This window comes from Camelus ferus, chromosome 19 (genome assembly GCF_009834535.1).
Source record: "Camelus ferus isolate YT-003-E chromosome 19, BCGSAC_Cfer_1.0, whole genome shotgun sequence".
Lineage (NCBI taxonomy): Eukaryota > Metazoa > Chordata > Mammalia > Artiodactyla > Camelidae > Camelus > Camelus ferus.
The window spans coordinates 17259841-17278819 of record NC_045714.1 but is presented as its reverse complement, the minus strand read 5'-3'; the positions used below and the strand labels follow the sequence as shown (position 1 = coordinate 17278819).

Genomic DNA, 18979 nt, shown 5'->3' with positions numbered 1-18979 from the left:
AATGCGGCGTGTTTTGCCAGAAGGCGGGCGTTCGGGTTCCTGGCCAAGCCGAGTACACTGAAGCCCTAAGACGGACGAGCTGCGTCTCCACCCGCTGGTATGCAAGCTGTTCAAAGTTCCTAAATTTGAAGACAGGTTGGACATTTTTCTCGTGGCGTTCCTGGACCCAAATTTATTTTTCATGAAGCGGTTTTGTAAAATTTATGACGTGAGGACACAACACGCCTTTTTCTTGAGGCTCGTCTTGTGCACAGGCCTCTCTGTCACAAGCTGGCAGAGGGCACGGGAAGGGGCTTCTGGGGACAGTCCTGTCATTGGCTGTGATCTCTTCAGGACTTATGAGGAGACCTGTCCTCACCCCTTAGTCTGGCTGGAGAGAAGCACCCCTTTCTAGGTGACTTTCCTGACAAACCCAAGAGATTAAAAATCAGGTCTTCACCGAAGGAATCATTTGCAATTTACCATAAAAATGACTCATCTTCCCGTTACAGATTCTGTAACGCAGCCCCTTACTTATGGATGGAGAAGCTGAGGCCCAGAAAAACAGCTGGATTTTCCCAAACAGCCTGGCTGTTTCAGAGCCTTTTCCTTTTGTGTGTGTGTGCGCGTGTGCGTGTGTGCGTGTGTGGCTCGACTTTCTGAATCTCTGTTTCTTCATTTGCAAAAAAAAAGATAACAGTGTAGTTCTTGCAGACTTGACTTGCAGAGGTAAACTGATATTTCAAAAAGTGCTTTCTAATCGACATAAAGTACGTTGCATATATCTGAAGTGTAAAATCTGGTAAGCTTTGGCGTGTGTGTGTGCCTGTGGAACCGACCCAGCGTCAGGGTAGCAGGTGTGCCCACCGTCCCAGACAGGTTCTCCGGGGCTCTTTGTAACCCCCTCCTGCTCCTCCCTAGGCAATCACTGGTCCGCTTAGTTTGCATTTTCTAGGGTTCTGTGTAAATGGAATCGTGCAGGCTGGCTTCTTGTTTGTGTGGTTTCTTTCACTCAGCATAATTGTTTAGAGCTCGCCCAGAACGTTGAATGTATTGAGAGTTTACTGTTACCATTCTTGCTACCACTTTTGCTCAGTAGGATTCCAGCGCATCAGCGTACCACAGCTGGCTTACCCACTCGCCTGCTGGTGGGCGTGTGGGTAACTTAGGTGCGTCTTGGGCTCCCACAGGTGGAGCTGTGTGAACGTTCGTGCACACGCTGTTGTGTGGGTGTGCGCTTTCATTTCTCTCTGGTCGAAAACTAGGAATGCGGTGAGTGTACCCACGGTAAGTGTATTTTAAACGTTATAAGAAACTGATGAACTGTTTTCCAAAGTGGTGATTCCATTTCACGTTTTCCCAGGTGGTCTGTGGTCTCTGGTCCGTACCCTCACCGATCCCCGGTGTGGTCGGTCTTCGTAATTTTAGCCATTCTAGTAGGTATGCACTCAGTCTCACTGTAGTTGTAATTTGCTTTTTCCTAATGATGAACTCTGTTGAGCAGCTATTCATGTGTTTGCTTATCACCCTTTTTATTTTTTGGTGAATTATCAGCTCAAATGTTTTGTCCCCTTTTAGCCTGGGTAGTTAATTCTCTTACTATTTAATTCTGATATTTCCATGCATATTCTGGATAAATCTCCTTCATCAAGTATATGAGTTGCAAATATTTTCTTCAAGTCTGTGTCTCTTTTGTTCTCTTAACAGTGTGTTTGGAAGAGCAGTAAATTTTAAGGAAGTCCAATTTATTTATTTTTTTCTTTTATGGGTCATGTGTTCAGTGTCCTATCTAGTAAATCTTTCCCTAAAACAAAAATGTTAAAAAAATTTATCTTATGCTTTCTTCTAAAAGTTTTATAGTTAGAGATTTAAACTGATGTCTATAATCTGTTTGCATTAATTTTTTATATGACATAGCGTATGAAAAGAAGTTAATTCTTTTTTACATCTGGATATCCTTTTCTTACAGCAAATTCATTGGGAAGACTGTCCTTTCCCACTGAGTTACCTTTTCGTCTTGGTTGGAGATCGGTTGTCTGTACATGAGTGGTCCTGTTTCTGGATGCCCTGTTCCTTCCCAGAGACCAGTGTGTTCACCTCTCCAGCACAGTCACGCTCATGCGATCACTGCAGCTTTATACAAAATCTTGAAGTCAAGTGAGATGAGTCTCATTGCTGCAAATGAACGGTTTGTCTATTGTCCGCTATGTGTTTAGCATGTAACGAACCCCGAGTGAATATTCTTTTCATTGCCTTCCTTAATAGGGCATTTTCTCTGAAATGGAAAGAATTCCCCTCGGCTGCTTTAAGTTCTCAAAGTCAGCAATTACCGAACAAGACCCACTGTGATCCACCATCCCAACTTTTTAAAATAGAGAATTAGTACAGAACAAATATTCTCTGCCTTCAAGACCCTTGCATCTTAAGGGAGAGGCATACAATTCATTTTTAGAACGAACTTTTCCTTTCCTGTGTTGTGTCTCTAGTACGTATTAAATGAGCAAGGAGAGCTTGCTTGCAGATGGAGTTCTGTCTCCGTGACACCTCCTAAATACACCTGATTATTTAGACCAAGTCAGGAACACAAAACACAAAACAGGAAGAGTGGGGAGGTGAGGGCTGTGGGACTCATGAAGGCCCCTTGAGGAAGAACAGCCAGTCGGGAGGAGCTGCGTGGATTTATTTAGGCCAGGAAGCTATTCAGACCCATTCACCCAAATCGCCCACAAAATGTCCAGGATACCAGGCTCTCCTGCAGGTTGGGGGGTGTGGGCCTGACGGGGACAGCGGTGTGCGATGTGAGTGAGCCGGAGCGGCATGGCCGTGGGCGCTGAGGAACCAAAGGGCTCATCAGCTCAGCCCTGTCCACAGTGGCTACTATCATTTTAACACAGGCAGCTGAAGGAGCACGCTTGGGGACACCCTCACTCTTGGGCCATCAGGGGATGTGGACGCCGGCTCGGGGGCCTGGGGGCGCTAGTCCTCCTTGCCTCTTGGCTCTGCCCTCTCCAGAGCTCTGCCCACTGCCTAGCTGCGGTGGGAGAGAGGGCCCAGCAGCTCCAGCTCAATGTGGCTTCAACCCTGTGATCTCAGAAGGAGAGGCAGATGCCCAACCAGCAGCTTGAGCAAGGCTCCTGCCTGATCTGCTGGGGGTCACACAGCCCCCTGGACTAGGCTCCTGCCTGATCTGCCTGGGGGGTCACACAGCCCCCCCGGACTAGGCTCCTGCCTTATCTGCCTGGGGGGTCACACAGCCCCCCCGGACTAGGCTCCTGCCTGATCTGCCTGGGGGGTCACACAGCCCCCCCGGACTAGGCTCCTGCCTGATCTGCCTGGGGGGTCACACAGCCCCCCGGATTGGTCACTGTGTCTCGGGAGATGCGCTTGGATTGGCCAGGCCAGGGGAGGTACCACGTGCTTGCCTGGAGGAAAAGTAACCTGTCACCTGGAAACAGGGAACGAAGGAGAAACAGAGACTCCATGGACGCGCACTGCACGCGCTCTGAGGGACACGGGGATAATAACGAGGACAGCTGCTGCTACTTACTAAAGTATGTTTCTGCTCGTTTGTTCTCAAATTGTAACTAAGTGCACTGCTGCCTTGAGTTTTTGCCCCTCCCCTACATCTCTGTCCTTTGTCCAGGGACTTGCAGCCTCCACCTCTGTGGGAGCAGTGCATTCCTTTCCCGTTGACCTTGGGTGTGGCTTTGTGATTGGCTTTGACCAGTGACCCCAGGATGGCGGTGATGATGCCCCAGCTCTGAGCTTAGGCCTTAAGGGGCCTCACATGTTCCCTGGTTGCTCCTGAACCTCCGAGGTCTCATCCTGGTCCCGAGGTGGCGGCGGGGAGGAAGATGAGAGAGCGTGGAGCAAAGCTGACCCAGAAAACCCACCGACTCGTGCACAGTAAACTCTTGTTTGCTACTTGTGTGCTGCTCAGAACTTGAGGTTGTTTCTGATGCAACAAAAGCCAGCTGTTCAACGGCCAACAGAGACCGAGGAAGTGACCTCCACAAAGGCTGAACCTGTGTTGTTAATATTGCTTGATTCCCAGGACCTAGGGGATTGCCTGGCATAGGGTAGGTCCTCAACCAACATACCCCAGATGCATAGCTCACTACGAAGTACTGGTCCTGTGCTAGGTTCTGAGGGGGAAAGAGATGTGTGAGGGGTCTGCCTCAAAGGAGCTTGCACTGTGTTTGGAAAAACCACATGGGTGTGGTAAGCCTGCGGGACCAAGTGAGAATCGCACCACACTGGAAGCAGTGATGGGAGTGGAAATGACTTGTGTGCTGTTAATGCTCTTCCTGGAGAGGTGGTCTGTTTCCACCCACATCCCTTGACCTGCACCTTTCAGGGCCTGACTCCCATCGGCCATCAGCAGCATTTCTCTGTCTGAGAACTTCTCTGGCCATCAGAGCTTGCTTTGCTCTCTTGCACAGTTCAGAAGGGTCTGGAAAGTAATGCCCCCACCCATCCTACCCCTGGCAGCAGCCCTCTGTCAGTGACTGATGGGAGGTGGAGTATAAATACCCCAGCTCCCTTCCCTCTCATCTCGAACGGGGTGAAACAGAGTCTATAGCGACTCTCGGATTTCCCTCATGAGCTCAAGCTCCAGGTGCCCTCAGGATAACTTGTTTGTTGATGCACCAAGATGTGACGGTCTTCTTCCCTGTCTCTCTGTGTCCCTCACTCCAGGATATCCTGGGACTTGCAAATAAACAATTGCATGTGAATCCTTGTCTCTACTGCTTCTGGGGGAACCCAAACCCAAATATATGGGAACTACATATTTGGTTTCATTCTCATTTTATTTTAAAATATATATTTTATATACTTTTTAATAAAATTTAAAATTATAATTTTGAATATAATTAATATTTATAAAAAATACATAGGGGTTTTAAAAACGCTATCTATAAACCAGTTTTGAGCAGGCCTTCCAGCATGTTTCATTTACCCATGGTATAAATTCTACTGCTTTAAGATTCTCTGGACATTAAATATGCAGAAAAATGGAATTTAAAAAAAGATGAAGATAAACAAATTTTTAAAAAATGCCTTGTGAATCACAATGAGCCAGCACCCACACGCTGGGACTCTGCATTGAGTGGGCGATCTCTCTGTAACTAAACACCACTGGCCTGTGGCGTGTCAGGGGCTCTGGACTCTACCTTGCGTTTGCCCAGAGACGGTGTAGGGAGGAAGAGGAGCACCCCAGCCCCGCCTTCATCCTGCTCTTGGCTGTGCCTTCATTACTGGTGTTAACTTTGATCCACGGATACTTTTCAGGAATTTGTTTTGAAGCCATCTAGCCAGTTTCCAAGGGTTCGTGTAGTTAAAACCAGATAATAGAATCCATAAATCCACTAAATTGGGCACATGTGAACTGCAATGCTATAAGACACAGAAAATCAGCTCAGGAGCAAGGGCATCACCTCTGCCTCCACCCTCCGGATCCTGCGAGGAGCCGAGGTGGCGCGTGGCCACTGGCCTCACCGACCACTTGGGGCGCAGCTCCCTGTGCACATCAAGTAGGACGGAAGTCTGGTTTCTTACTCCTACAGAGAAAACGAAGGGAAACAGACGTTCTCGTGTTCTCTTCCTTTTCCATGATCGGTTGCCTCATGCCCGTCCTGAAGATCACAGGAACAGTGCAGAGGATACGGGGCTGTGTGCAGCGTGGCTGAGCAGAGAGTCACGGATGGACGTGGCCCTTGGGGGCGACCAGGAGTGCATGCGGCCGGGGAGCTGGGCAGAAAGGGACACTTCCTAAGCTGATTAACCCAAGGAACACAAGGTGGTTTCAATGACCAGAGCCAGATGCACCATGGTTAGCTACTCAGGCGAACCACCCTCTGTCACACGTCAGTGCCAAGTTGATACCACCTTCCTTGACCACAGCCGTCGGAGAAAGGAGCTTCCTCCTCAACTTCTGTCCTTTTACTGCTAAAAATCGAAACTGAAGGGAGTGTGTGCAGAGTTTCAGGCCAGAGAACTAGAGGTTAGTTGGTCCTAAGGTGTGGATTCTGTTTGCCGCGAGAGTGATTCACTCTGAGAGTTCAAAGACGGCTGCGGTTTCCATCGCCGTGTGAGGAGAGCGCAGGCTCGTGAACACTGTGTGTGTGGCGGTGATAACTGTTCGTTCAGAAACTTGGGGGTGACTTCCTTCCGAAGCTGAGACATGAGCATTGAGCGCTGGCTGAGACAGTCACAGAAATAATGGAAACATGATTTTTATTCAACTTTAGATGGAAAAGAAATTAAGCTTTTTTTCCCCAGTCTCAGACCAGGAGAGGTCAAACTCACCATCTGAAGTTGGTTTGTGTGTTTTCTTTCCCTTTCTTTTTCATTAAAAAAAAAATCCCATTTAAAAAATGTGTGGGTCCTCAGGCCCCCCATTCAATTAAATTTGCTTTACCAATTCCCCAAAACGGCATTTGCAGAAGCAAGAGCCATGGGGCGTGGTACGTGTCTGCTGGCCTCCTAAGAGCTGTTTTGCAAACGAACTCTCGGTGGATGGACTGGACATTCTAGAGGGAGCTCCCTCTGATGTGCTCTGCCTCCCTGGGGCCCCGGCTGTGCTTTATAAACTTGTCAGCCCCGAGGCCTTGTTACAGGGAAGATGAAATGACGGTGACTGGAATTCCTCTTCCCGTAAATCATCCTTCGCCGCAGACGTCTCTGCGTTCATTAAGGGAGTAAAGGCAGCGCTTGAAGTGTGTTCGCGGGGGTTTTTAATAGGCTTTTTGATGAACTGGGGCTGCAGGGTTAGCGCACAGGCCTGCAAGCCGAGGCCTCCTTTCCGCGTCTTGAGCTCCCACGTTGTTGTCTTAGAAACGCCCAGGAAAATCAAAGAGTCCATAATAATTTATAGGCTGTGCCCTGCGTTCCTACGCCAGCCCCCGCCGGCGACCTCAGGAAGGGCACCGGGGTGAGGTCCGCTATTTCAAGGATGGCCCTGCAGTCACTGCCTAATTTACCAGCTGCTTCGAATGTGCACACGGAATGGCGTGTTCGTTTTATGTGTTAGAGAGGGGCTCTTCTGCCTCCTCCTCGGTCACCCGGGAGAAGTTCAGATGCACAGCCTTCCGGACAGAGACTGCCCGGTCCGTGTTTAAAGCTCTATGTGCCCTGAGTGCTGGAGCCAGTTCCTTCTTACAATAAACAGTGTGTGAAAAGGACGTACTGTATGGAGACGTTTTCTCTCCCGCCAAGACAAGGCGATGGCTTAGAAGATGGACAGAGAACGGACGTGCCGGTTTGGAAGTTGGCACTGAAATGAATGATCTTTTTACTTGATGGAAAACTAAACAGGCCCCGATGTCGCTGGGCAGCGGCTGGCCTCGGAGCCCAGGCCACCCATCCTGCTGCTGGCCCCGAGCCCCTGCCTGGTGTCCTCGGTGTCTCTAAACTCCTGGGTGAGCAGAGAGGAGTGACGTCAGCGGCCCAGACCTTTGGATGCAGACCTAAACGCAGAAACCAAAATCTTGCAGCATCAGCTTTTACAGCCACGGGACACAGAGCTCCTCTGCCCTTGTCAGAACTGCTCCCGACTGGGCACGGAGGTGGGAAAGGTTTGTCATCGGGGCTTCTGCCACTTGGTCCTGCCCTCTCCACTCCTCAAAAGGATGCTCAGGGCTCCGCCGTGTTCCCTGCTGGCGAAGCTTGGAGCCTGGCTGCCCGTGGGATGGGAAATAGCATCACTGGACCCTTGGTTAGTCTGTGTAGACCTCGCCTCTTTTAACGTTCATAAATGCTCTCGTACAGAATTACTGATATTATCCCACTTTACAGATGAGGAAACCGAGGCCTCGAGAAGTTCAGCGGTTCATCTGCCCAGGACCACACAGCCAGGGGAGGCTGAGGCAGGAGATGGGCTCCAAGCCGGCTTCTCTCTGTACCCGGAGCTCTCCATCACAAAGGCACACTGGCGTTCAGATGGGTGTGTGGTCTAGAGAGTTCTCCCACCTGCCCACTCTCAGGGTCTCTGTTCTGTGCACTGTGCGATGGTGAGCAGGTTGGCCCGGGGATCACATCACATGATTATAAACTGTGAGCTCATTGCTTTCAGACCTTGGACAAGTGACTTGTCCTCCGTGGGTCTCTGCTGCTGTGTAGAAGACAAGGGTAGTGAGGGTGCTGGCTCCTGGGGTTGTTGGGGGTTAATGATGTGAAGAGGCTGAGAGCAGTCAGAGCTTAGTAAGTGTGAACGAGTCCTGTTTGTATAACCCGACCGTTAACCCTACTGTGTTCCAGGTGGGACCAAGGACAGTGGTAACAGCCGGAACTTCTCTCCACCCGAGTCAGTCCCACAGAAGCCCAAACCAAACCACGCAGCCCGTTATGGCCTCTCTGTGCATCACTTCCGCCAGCATCCCAGGGGCCAAGTCCAGCCACGTGGCCAGTCCCAACCCTGATGGGGGCGGGAAGACACTCTGGCCACCAAGTCCCACGGCAGAAGGATGAAAACAGAACCACCTGCACAAAGGGTGCCGCCTTCTCTAGGCCTCACAGCTGCGCCCCGAGGGGCGTGATGCTGGGGAGACGTCACCATCCCCACGAGGGGGTAACTTTCCGGATGAAAAACAAGAGGCTTGGGGGAAATTCCGTGGTTCCCAGCGTCGCAGATGCCGGGCTGGTCCTTGCATCCAGGTTGGTCCCGCTTCACCCGGCTGCTCGGTGGCTCGCATGCTATGGAGGAGCTGCGTGCTGAGGCTGTGGCCTCCGAACCCCGGTTACCGCGAGCCCGCCCGGAGCGCGCCTGCTCCCCCCACACACGCACGCTGGGGGGGGGGGGTGTCTCGCTGTGACACCGCCTCCTTTCCGGACAGGCAGGCCCCTCCGCCGTCCCTGACGCAGCCGCGAGCCGTTGCGGTGCCGCGCCCCGCGGGGCGCCTCGCTTTCCCCCCTGCGGATGGCAGAAACGCCTCTTCTCCCTCTTCCGCCGCGCGGCGGTTCCCACGCATTTCGAATAGTGCGGTAAGAGCCGCGGGTTTCTGCAGGAGAGCTGCGGGCTCCGGCAGGGGGCGCCGCGTGCGTTCGCCGCGCGCCGTGAGAGGGCGCCCTGGGGCCCGGGGGGCAGGCGGGAGAGGAGAGTGGCAGCGCCGGCTACCAGCACCCCCGGAGGACCGGGAGGGGAAGAACCGCACATCAGAGCCAGCTAGCGGCTTACTCAGATCTGAAGTCCCCAGGCCAGGACCACACCTAGTACCATATCACATCCGTCAGACGCTCTAAAGCAACTGTCCGCCACGTGATGTGCAGCTGTGGGGACGTGGAAGCAAAATGTGGTCCAGTCGCAACAGACATCCACTCTGCTCGCGTGCTCTGTTCCTAAGCACTCGGTTAATTAGCAGACGGCTCTGCTAACGGCTCAGGGCAGGGGGTAGCTTCCTCACGAGGCGGGAAGCCCCACAAAAAGACCGGAAGGACCCCTAGGCGGAGCCGCTGCTCTCCTCCCAGCACCATCTGGTTCCCTGACCAGGAAGCTTTATCTCACTTTTTGCCTCTAAAGCGGCTAACTTACTCCTAAAATTCTATTGGTTCCCTGGGCTCACTTCTGATTGGTTATTTCCTTCACTCCTGATTGGCTGTTACTCTCACTTCTGATTGGTCCATTTCTCTAACTTCTGATTGGTCCATTTGTATTACTTCATTTGCATGGAGCTTACTCCTGATTGGCTACTTCTCTCACTCCTGATTGGTCTATTTCTACAAAGCTTGTTCCTGGTTGGTCAACTTCTGTTATGCTTTATTTGCATATGATGTTGCAAAGTGTAAAACTGGCAGCCTATAAAAGGCATGTGTAAAGCTGCAGCTGGGGTCCTGAGCTTCAAGTGTTAACTCCTGTGGGCTTTCTAACGTGATAAACTTGAGTCCTGCAGCTCTCTGAGTGGTGTTTGGTCTTTTCCTGGGATCCAGGTTGCTGTTAGAACTGAGCTGTGACGCGGTTTTTCCACAGTACTCAGAGAAAAGGTGCCTTGAGAATGACTAGGGTGGGTCAGAGGGCTAAATCCGTGACAACAGAACTGGACGAAAGTGTGACACGTCCTTTTCAGGGTAGAGACGTGGTCCAGGCACGAAGACATCGGACCTGGTTTGGGAGGAAGATGCTTGCCTCGTCCACACACCCCCTCTGCTTCTTACGGAGAGCGTGACCACGGCTTCTTGTTGGAGAGTGTTTTTGAGCCTCCTGGAGTGCAGGCTGGCATGTGAGGTTGGTGAAACCCCCAGGAGTGACTCAAAACTGATCTCAGATGGCCACGGGTGGATCAGAGCCCTGGCTCACTTGTTGCTCAGTGGGACACAAGTGTTCCATGTTGTCTCCTGGAGGCTCCCTGGGCTGAGCCCTAGCTGCCCCCCCCCCGACCCTGGGGCATTCACCACCCTCACTTACCCACTTACATCCCTCCTTGTCTCAGCTCTCCTGGCCCCCATTCTGCTTGGGGTCACCTCCCCGAAAAGCCTCTTCTCTCGAGGTCTGCTTCTAGAGACTTGTAGCCTGAGACAGTCTTCAAAAATCTACATAAACCTTCCTCCCACAAGCTCGGCGAAAGGGCCGCAAACACGTGAAGTCAGACAGCACTCTTGACAGCGGTGCCACAGAGCAGAGGTAGGGGAGGCCTCAGAGCGAGGCGGGCAGGGAGGGGGGGACAGAGGAAGGTGGGGAGGGCCAGCCAGGAGGCACGGAGACCCTCTGAGATTTAAGGGGACGGGCTGTTGACAGACGGAAAATAGGTCTGGGGACACTTAAATTTATTTTCAGGCAAACTGCTCTCCACAAACCTGAAACTCCCCGAACAGATCCTAAGAAAAACTTCCAGAAGTCTTGAAAATCTGGTGACCTCATTTTCCAAATCAAAAATTGGGAAGCTGTCTGCCAAAGAATGTTTTGTTTATGATTTGTGAATATATCTGCATGGAAAAAGACAGAGGGGACACTGGGAATTGATCCTGCTCCAGAAAGTCTGGGATTTGCGGTCACCATACCCAGGGGTCACCTGATTTAGTGTTTCTCAACAGACCGTATACGTTGTCACGGGGAGAGGGGAGTCCAGTCAGACGCAGCCCTCAGAGCATTCAGAATGACTGAGGTTTTACAAGAGAGCTTATTCACGATGCTCTGACTTTATTCCCTTAAATGACACCATAAGTGAAATAATTATGTCCTTATCTAAATATAATGTTTATAACAACAACAACAACAAAAAACCAAAACGATGCTTTATTTCTAAGGTGACGGGGAATCAGACCCTCACTGACAAGGTGCAGGTGATGAAAAGTTTATTCACTAATTTAGCTCAGACTTATTTATGGCTGAGGAACAGACGCCACACAGGCGCTAGAGAGCACGCTAAACAGAACAAACCCTTCCTCCTCGTTAGCATCACAGCCCGGAGACAGGCGCCATGCACGGTAAGTGAAGACGTCATCACACGTTGCACAGGAGCTGAAGAGCGTCAGAGGACCCCTGGGAATTTTTTATTAATGAATGGAGATCTGGGGGCTCCGGACACATCCAAGATGAGAAGTGAACTGACGGTGAGACTGGTGCTTCCTACTCTGTGTCCTGACTTTCCCAAGAGGCAAGGGTGCCGAAGCACAGTGCCCGGTACGTGCAGAGTCATCGCAGTGATTCATTCCTTCTTCTGCTCCCAGTTTATGGGTCTCTGATAAGGAAGGTCTGGTACAAGATGAGTCAGCAGTTAGTGACACTGCAGTTCCTGTCACTGCGGGATCCAGCTCCCATCAGGAAACGGAACCTGGAGGGGCGCCTCTGGGCGCTAACCCTTGGAGGGTGTCTGCTCTAGGGAGCAGAGCTGCCTGACAGGTCCAGCCTCCACACCCTTAGACCCACTGTCACAAATACACTGAGGTCACACCTTCCCCGCCAACGACTGAGCACAGCCAGGCTGCTGGAAGCAGCCCGACCCTGCCCAGCGCGGGGCTCCGCGTCAGGCAGACCTCGCCTGGTGACCCTCGGCTGCATTAGCTGAGACTCTCCCAGAACTGCAGTCTGCAGCCAGTCTCTCATTCTTGCTGCTCTAAGGTTTCAGACACGTTACGGCGCGAGGGTCGCCCCCACTTTCTCCTGTGCTCACCCCTCCATGTCTAATTTCACAGGGAATTCTTCATTGATCTCCTGCATGTCTCACCTCTTATTCTTTCTTAGAAAACCAGACTGCACAGAACAGTAAAACACCATCAGCCCAGGAAACATAATTTGGTCAATATGGGTCCATCCTGGATGCCTCTAAAAGCAGCAGTTTTTCAAAATCTCAAAAGCACTTTATTATACAGGATCCTGTGTCTTTTTTTTTTTTTTTTAAATTGAAGTAGAGTTGGTTTACAATATTGTGTTAATTTCTGGTGTGCAGCATAGTGACTCAGTTATACACATGTGTATCCTTGTCAGATTCGTTTTCATAATAGGCTGTTATGGGATATTGAACACAGTTCCCTGTGCTGCACAGTAGGACCTTGGGGTGTTTATCTATTTTATATATATTAATATCTGCAAATCCTGAACTCCCAATTTATCCCTCCACCACCCCCCTTTTATCCCCGGTAACTGTAAGTTTGTTTTCTATGTCTGTGAGTCTGTTTCTGTTTTGTAAATAAATTTATTTTTGTCATTTTTTTAGATTCCACATATGCGTGATATCATGTATTTTTCTTTCTTTCTGGCTTACTTCACTTAGTATGACATTCTCTAGGTCCATCCATGTTGCTGCAAATGGCATTATTTTACCCTTTTTATGACTGAGTAGTATTCCATTGTATAAATATACCAAAACTTCTTTATCCAGTCATTTGTCAGTGGACATTTAGGTTGTCTCCATGTCTTGTCTATTGTATATAGTACTGCCATGAACATTGGGGTGTGTGTATCTTTTTGAAATAAGGTTCCCTCTGGATATATGCCCAGGAGTGGGATTGCTGGGTCATAGGGTAAGTCTATTTTCAGTTTTTTAAGGACCCTCCATACTGTCCTCCATAGTGGCTGCACCAAACTACATTCCTACTAACAGTGCAGGAGGGTTCCCTTTTCTCCACACCCTCTCCAGCATCTATTGTTTGTGGATTTTTTAATGCTGGCCATTCTGGCTGGTGTGAGGTGATACCTCACTGTAGTTTTGAGTTGCATGTGGACCCGGGAACACACAACATGACAATGGAGTGGCCTATAAGATTGTCTGTAAGTAGAAGTCTCCAGTTGGGGCCCCGAGGTCACCTCTCTAAGCTATCCCTACTTGCCAGGGTCAATCAGCAGTGCCCATTCTACGACCACCATGTTGCCTGCATAGCCTCCGTCTCCCTTTTATACCCTGATGAGATACCAACCTGGTCATTTCTGTGCCTGGTCAAGAGGGTTGGAGACAAAACAGGAGGCAAGCAGCTGGCTGGCCCGGCACAGTAATGGGGTGAGAGGCTCATCCTCTTGCTGGTTCAGAGGCAGAGACTTCACCGTGACTCAGCGTGTGTTTATTTTCTGGGCCCTGATGATTATGGTATCCAGCTTTGCAATATAAACTTGCCTCGATCCGATGGGTGGTGGAGCGGTAGCCATTTTAACTCTTTGGGGTCATGTAAAAGCTTTGTTATTTTCCAAACTGTGCCTCTCTATACTCAGCTCTTGGAAGAATATTGATCCTCTAGTTGCTCCTCATACTCATCAACACTTAGAATAGTCTGTCTTTTCCATTTTGGCCGCTCGTTTCAATTAGCCGTGTGACCATCCTGGTCGATGTCTAGGGCCATCATATTCTGGTTTTAATTTGCGTTTACTTGATGACGAATGATGCTGAGAATCTTTTCATGTGCTTATTGGCCATTTGGGGGTCTCTGTGAAGTGCCAGTGTGAGTCTCCTGACGCTTTCCCATTGGCTCGTCTGACTTTTCCTTGTGGATTTGCAGGCGTTGTCCGATGTCTGCATGGCTGTCGCCTCTCCCGCTTTGTGGCTTGCCCTTTCCTTCTCATAGTGATATTTTGCAGTGAACAGAAGTTCTTAATTTTAATGTAGTCCAGTATATACAATTTTTCCTTTGTGCTTACAACTCTTTGTATCCTGTTAAGAAATCCTTGCTTATCTGAAAGTCGTAACTCTACACTTATAGGTTGTGTATTTCTCTTTCTTTCAGTTCAATAAAAATTTTACATAAGCCAGGCTCACACAGGTTCACATTCTGGCTCCTTATAAAATATACCCTGGGAAGTAATTCTCATCTCCATTTGGCAGAGAAAACTGAGGCCGAGAGAGATTAAGTAACATGTCCGTGGTCTCACAGCAGGTGGGTGGGAGACGGGAGTGAATCCAGTCTGGGTGCTTCTGGCCTCCACCCTAGCCTGGGCCCCCCGTCTCTTTACAGTGAGTGCAGGGAAGTCTTCCAGAGCTCTACCGTGTATCTGAGCACGGAGATCAACACATTGGCAGGTGGTGGGTGGAGCAGATTTGAGGATGACCAGGGCCAGACAAGTAAAAGCTCCCCTGGGACTGTTGCCCACACCCTCCCTCAAGTCTTACTCCTGCCACGAGGACCCGGCTCATCACGGAGGACCAGTGAGCAGGCGGCGAACCCGAGGGCTTTGCCAGGGCAGAGTGGTCCGAGAGAGGTCAGAAGTTCAGGGCCAAACTCTGGATGACTTTTAGTTACAACTGGACTCCATTTGGAAAGTTACTTTTCTTCTGAAGTGAAACGCTTGGGGAAAACTGCTAAGTTTGAGTCTAGTGCATTCAAGACAGTTTCACTGATCCTTCTCCTCCAACTCTTGTTTATTAATCAAAACATAAGGTTGCTGCAGAATACTAGGATCCTTGGACAGAAGGGTACTGATTCTTCGAGGAGAAATGCAGCGGTGGGAGTGGGGGGGATGGGGCTCGGGGGCCAGAAGGGAAAGGGGGAGGGAACAGGAGGAAGCTGGGGATCTGAAGTCAGGCACCGCGGCGTTGAACGGCTTGTCCCACCGCTTCTGAGAACCAATTGCTGTTAATAACATACTGGAAATTTTCTAAAATGGGTACAGCTCCACTAGCTCACCGGGTCCCGGTGAGGATTCAGTTGGGTGAGCCCCAGGACCCATCACGTTCTCCACCGGGTGCTCCACAGACAGCCCTTCGCTGGTTTTCCTTGTTCTCCACGTATTTCTGTTTCTTTACAACGATGGCTCCTGGCCCCAAACCCACTGGTCTGGGCCAGCAGGCACAGAACTCAACGTGGAGACAGGTGTCCTAGGAATTTGCGGTCTTCAGCTTCTTGGGAGAATTTGCGATGGGAGGTTGCTTTGCAATCGGGGGCCTGGTGTCTTAGGTGAGTTGCTTCGCGGCCCCGAGGGAGATGTGGAGCCTGTAAGACAAGGCTGCTCAGTCCCAGTCCTCCCACCGCACAGCCGCTGCAGGAGTAACACGGAACGGCACACACAGAAGCGCTTGTCATGGCGGAACTCAGGGTCGCGAGCGCAACTTCTCTCTTTCCACAGGAGCGCTCACTAGGCATTCTTGCGGAGTGAATGCTTCTAAAAAGACTCTAGCTACAGGTGAGTTTTTTTTTTTAATTGCAAAAAATTTTTAAAAAGCTATTTCACCGCACATTTGGCAAATCATCACACCCTATTATGATGGATGTGTCTTCCAAAGTAGACGGCTGCGCTCAGCTGACAGTACGGGGTATGTGCATGTAAACAGCCAAGGGAAAAGAACAACTGAAATTCTAAAAGAAAACCTTCAAAAATTGGGTCACATTTCTTTAGAGGACTCCCGAAAGCAGGATGGAGAGAAGCAGTTAATTTAATATGTAATTTTGTCCACACAATAGTGCAGATTAATAACTTGGAACATGAATGCAAACCAAAAAAAACACATCAGAAATTAAAAAAAAAAAAAAAAAAAAGCAGCCTCAGACTTGCCTGCCCTCTAAGATGCCAGCATGCCGTGGACTCCTGACCTACATAGAAGAGCGGGCAGTTCGGTCAAATGCGTTGGGTTTCAGCTGCAAAGATGGCTTCATTCACTGTTCCCAGAAGTGCTGCATTGAGATTCCCACGAGGAGCGGTCCTGCCCACGTGCCGCAGCACGGGATGTGCTGCCCAGACTCTCCTGCGAGGCGGGGGCGTGGGCACCGAGTCTCCGGCCGTGGGCCCCTGCGGGCGCTGCCGCAGCCCCGGAGAGCAGCCTGGCCCGAGCTCACGTGCTTCCCGGCGAGTCCGCCTTGTGACCGCGTCAAAGAAGAGACTGAACATCTGGCGGCTCCTGCCGATGGGTGGTGACGGGGTCCCCGTCGTGACTGCACCTCCGCTGGACTAGCCCCTCTGCCCGTGCCCACCTTCTCCCCTTTCCTGTCGCAGGTTTTGGTCCCTGATAACACTTTGCTTCCCAAACGCTGCTTTCATACCCGCTTTCAGAAACCCGCTGCCTCCCCTGCTGCTCCCCCAGGGGAGGCGGGCGCCCGGCTCTCCACGCAGGGGCCGGGCTCAGCGGAAAGGACGGAAGCCAGCTGTCGGGCCTGTGGGCTTCCACGAGCGCGCGTTCATCTCCGTCGGCGGTGACCTGCTAGAACGGCGGCACGGCCCCACCCCCCCCTCGCCCCGAGGGGACGGGCTACGGTGAAGGGCAGGAGAGGAGGGCGAGACCGACTCCACGGCAGGGGCCGAGCCCCGCGTGTGTCCGGCTCGGCTAAAGGAAACAATGCCACGCGCGGCTCCGAAGCGCGAGTCCGGGATGATGTTTCGCTCTCCAGCCGCCCGCCGGGCCCGCCTCGTGCTGAAGGTGAGCGCGACGTCGGTTCCCCCCAGGCACCGTGGGCCAGGCTGCCCGCTACCCAGCCGAGGCCGGGCCGGAAAAGCCAGCCTTTCCCGCCTCCTCCCTGTGCTGTGCCCTAGTTCAGTTCTGCTTCTGGGAGCGGGGCAGTCTCACAGCCAGGGTACCGAAAGCATTGCCTTTGTTGTTTTTGTTAAAAATAAAGGTTCATAAGTAAGATTTAAGACACAAACAGAGGGTGTCGGCCACAGACACCATTATTTGTCTGTCCAGCAGCCCTGCCCTCCTCCCTTCTTGGTGATGTGAATTCAACGTGAGAGGGATGAGCTGGGAGTGACCTAAACCTCCATCGTCCACTAAGCTGCCTCGTGGGGCCACTGAAATCACTGAGAGGGAAACCAAGCTAAACATGCAGCTTTCACTCACGCTAGCCGCCTTCCAGCGCTTGACTAGCACACGTGGCTAGTGGCCGCCACAGCCACTGTCCCAGACGGGCTGGTGTGGCCGATCATGTACCTGACTTTACTTGGTCTGTGCAAGATTTCCTAGGATGACTGACCGCAGGGCATCTAATTCTGCGCAGTGGCAGGTGAGAGACAGTCTTCTGGGTGGTGCTGGGAAATACCGCTTTCCTTGAAGAGACAGATGTGTGGGAAGAGAGTACCCTTTGTTTCTTGTCTCGTTCCTCCCTGCGTAGGAAGCCGTCACGCGAGGTGAGGCCGTGGGCTCGGGTGCAGGATGGATGCTGACGTGGGGGGCATGGGTCAGAGTCGAAGACTGGCATCTGGACCCTCCGGCGTCATCTGGAGCTGAAGTCTCAGTGTCCCCAGGACTGAGGCTTAGTTCTTTGGGTTTTCTCTTACTTGCAGCTTAAAACATTCCTCACCGAAGTAAGAAGTTTGGAGAAAAGAGACCAGAAGAGAAAGAAATGTATTCATAATCCTCCTGGCCCCTCTCCTTCTTACCTGTGCACACACCCTCACACGCCAAAGATCGTGTGCTGCATGTACCAAGTGTCTCTGTTATTCTGAAATGTGTTCTTTCCTCTTCACGTTGAAGCAACTGCGTTCACGGAAGAAAAACCAAAGAACGTAAACAAGTGCAAAGAAGACGAAACCCCCCGTGACTCACCAGGAGGGAGGCCCAGTCTTAGCAGAGCAAGGCTTATCATTGTGATTTTCAATACGTTTGATGTACTTTGTACCCTGACTTTTAAGAGCCACTAACACGGGAAGTCTGCCATCCTGGGCTGAAGAAGACGGTCCCCCCACGTGGCTTAGCTGCCTTATTACTGGGTAAGAGCCTGCCAGGTGTGGGTTGTAGGGGTGCAGAAATCATGGCTCCTTTCCTTCGTGATGAAAACGAACATTCGCCTCTTTATAAAACTCTGTAAAACTGTGATTAAAATTATCTTCTAGACTCAGAGCACTTTGAGGAGTCAGACGCAGCTTTGAGTTACTGCAGTCCTGAACGAGGGAGTGTTCTGTTTTCCCTGCTGTGGTTGCCTTATGATTAACCTTCTTTCCCCCATGTTGCTTTCTTATTACAGTTCACGTGCTGTATTAAAAACACTGGAACCAGCAACCCGACCAGAAGTCACACGGACATACTCTTCCCATTTAGAGTTTTCTTAAAAAAAAACAAAAAAACCAGCCAGGACTATGGCTGTTTTGTCCATCGCCGCAGCCCCAGGGCCTGCCCAGCACAGGGCCTGGGGTACAGCAGGGACCGGACAGCGACCCCCCCCCGGCGGGCGGGCCCTGAGAATGAACAGGCAGGTCGCCGCTTCATTACGTTGCTTTCGGTGATCGAGGGTGAATTTCCTTGATTAAGGATGGGGCTTTGAGGAGGGTTTTCCTAATTTTCTTTAAAACAGTAGAGGAATGACGGTAAAAATAAAACCCAACAAACAAAATAATATTTGGGGACGATGGTTTGCAAACATTTCTAAACTGCTGTGGGTTGAGGAGACACTTTCATAAAATCTTGGTCAATCTCTGTCTGGCGATGTGAGGAAAAGGAAATCCTTTTCTTTCAAGTATTTGCTACTAATCTTTCTTCTCTATGGCCTCCTTTCATGGTCAGAAGTCATTTGAAGTTTTCTTCATTCTCCTAGCAATAATTCCTTATTTTGTGTTGTGAATTATGTGAGTAATAGCTCCTGGCTTCGTAGGCGGCATTGTGTTGTTGGCTCCTCGGCTTGGGGTGGGGAGAGGCTGTCCCCACATTCCCGCCCTCCTCTG

General features: G+C 50.9%; 1 long non-coding RNA gene across 1 annotated transcript; it reads left to right on the top strand.

Annotated features, from left to right (window-relative positions):
- The first annotated feature begins 9820 nt into the window (after nt 1–9820).
- On the top strand, nt 9821–10542 carry LOC116657789. Its single transcript, XR_004312919.1, has 3 exons — nt 9821–9957; nt 10041–10198; nt 10404–10542. It is a non-coding gene; the product is annotated as an uncharacterized LOC116657789 (long non-coding RNA).
- Nucleotides 10543–18979: the final 8437 nt, after the last annotated feature.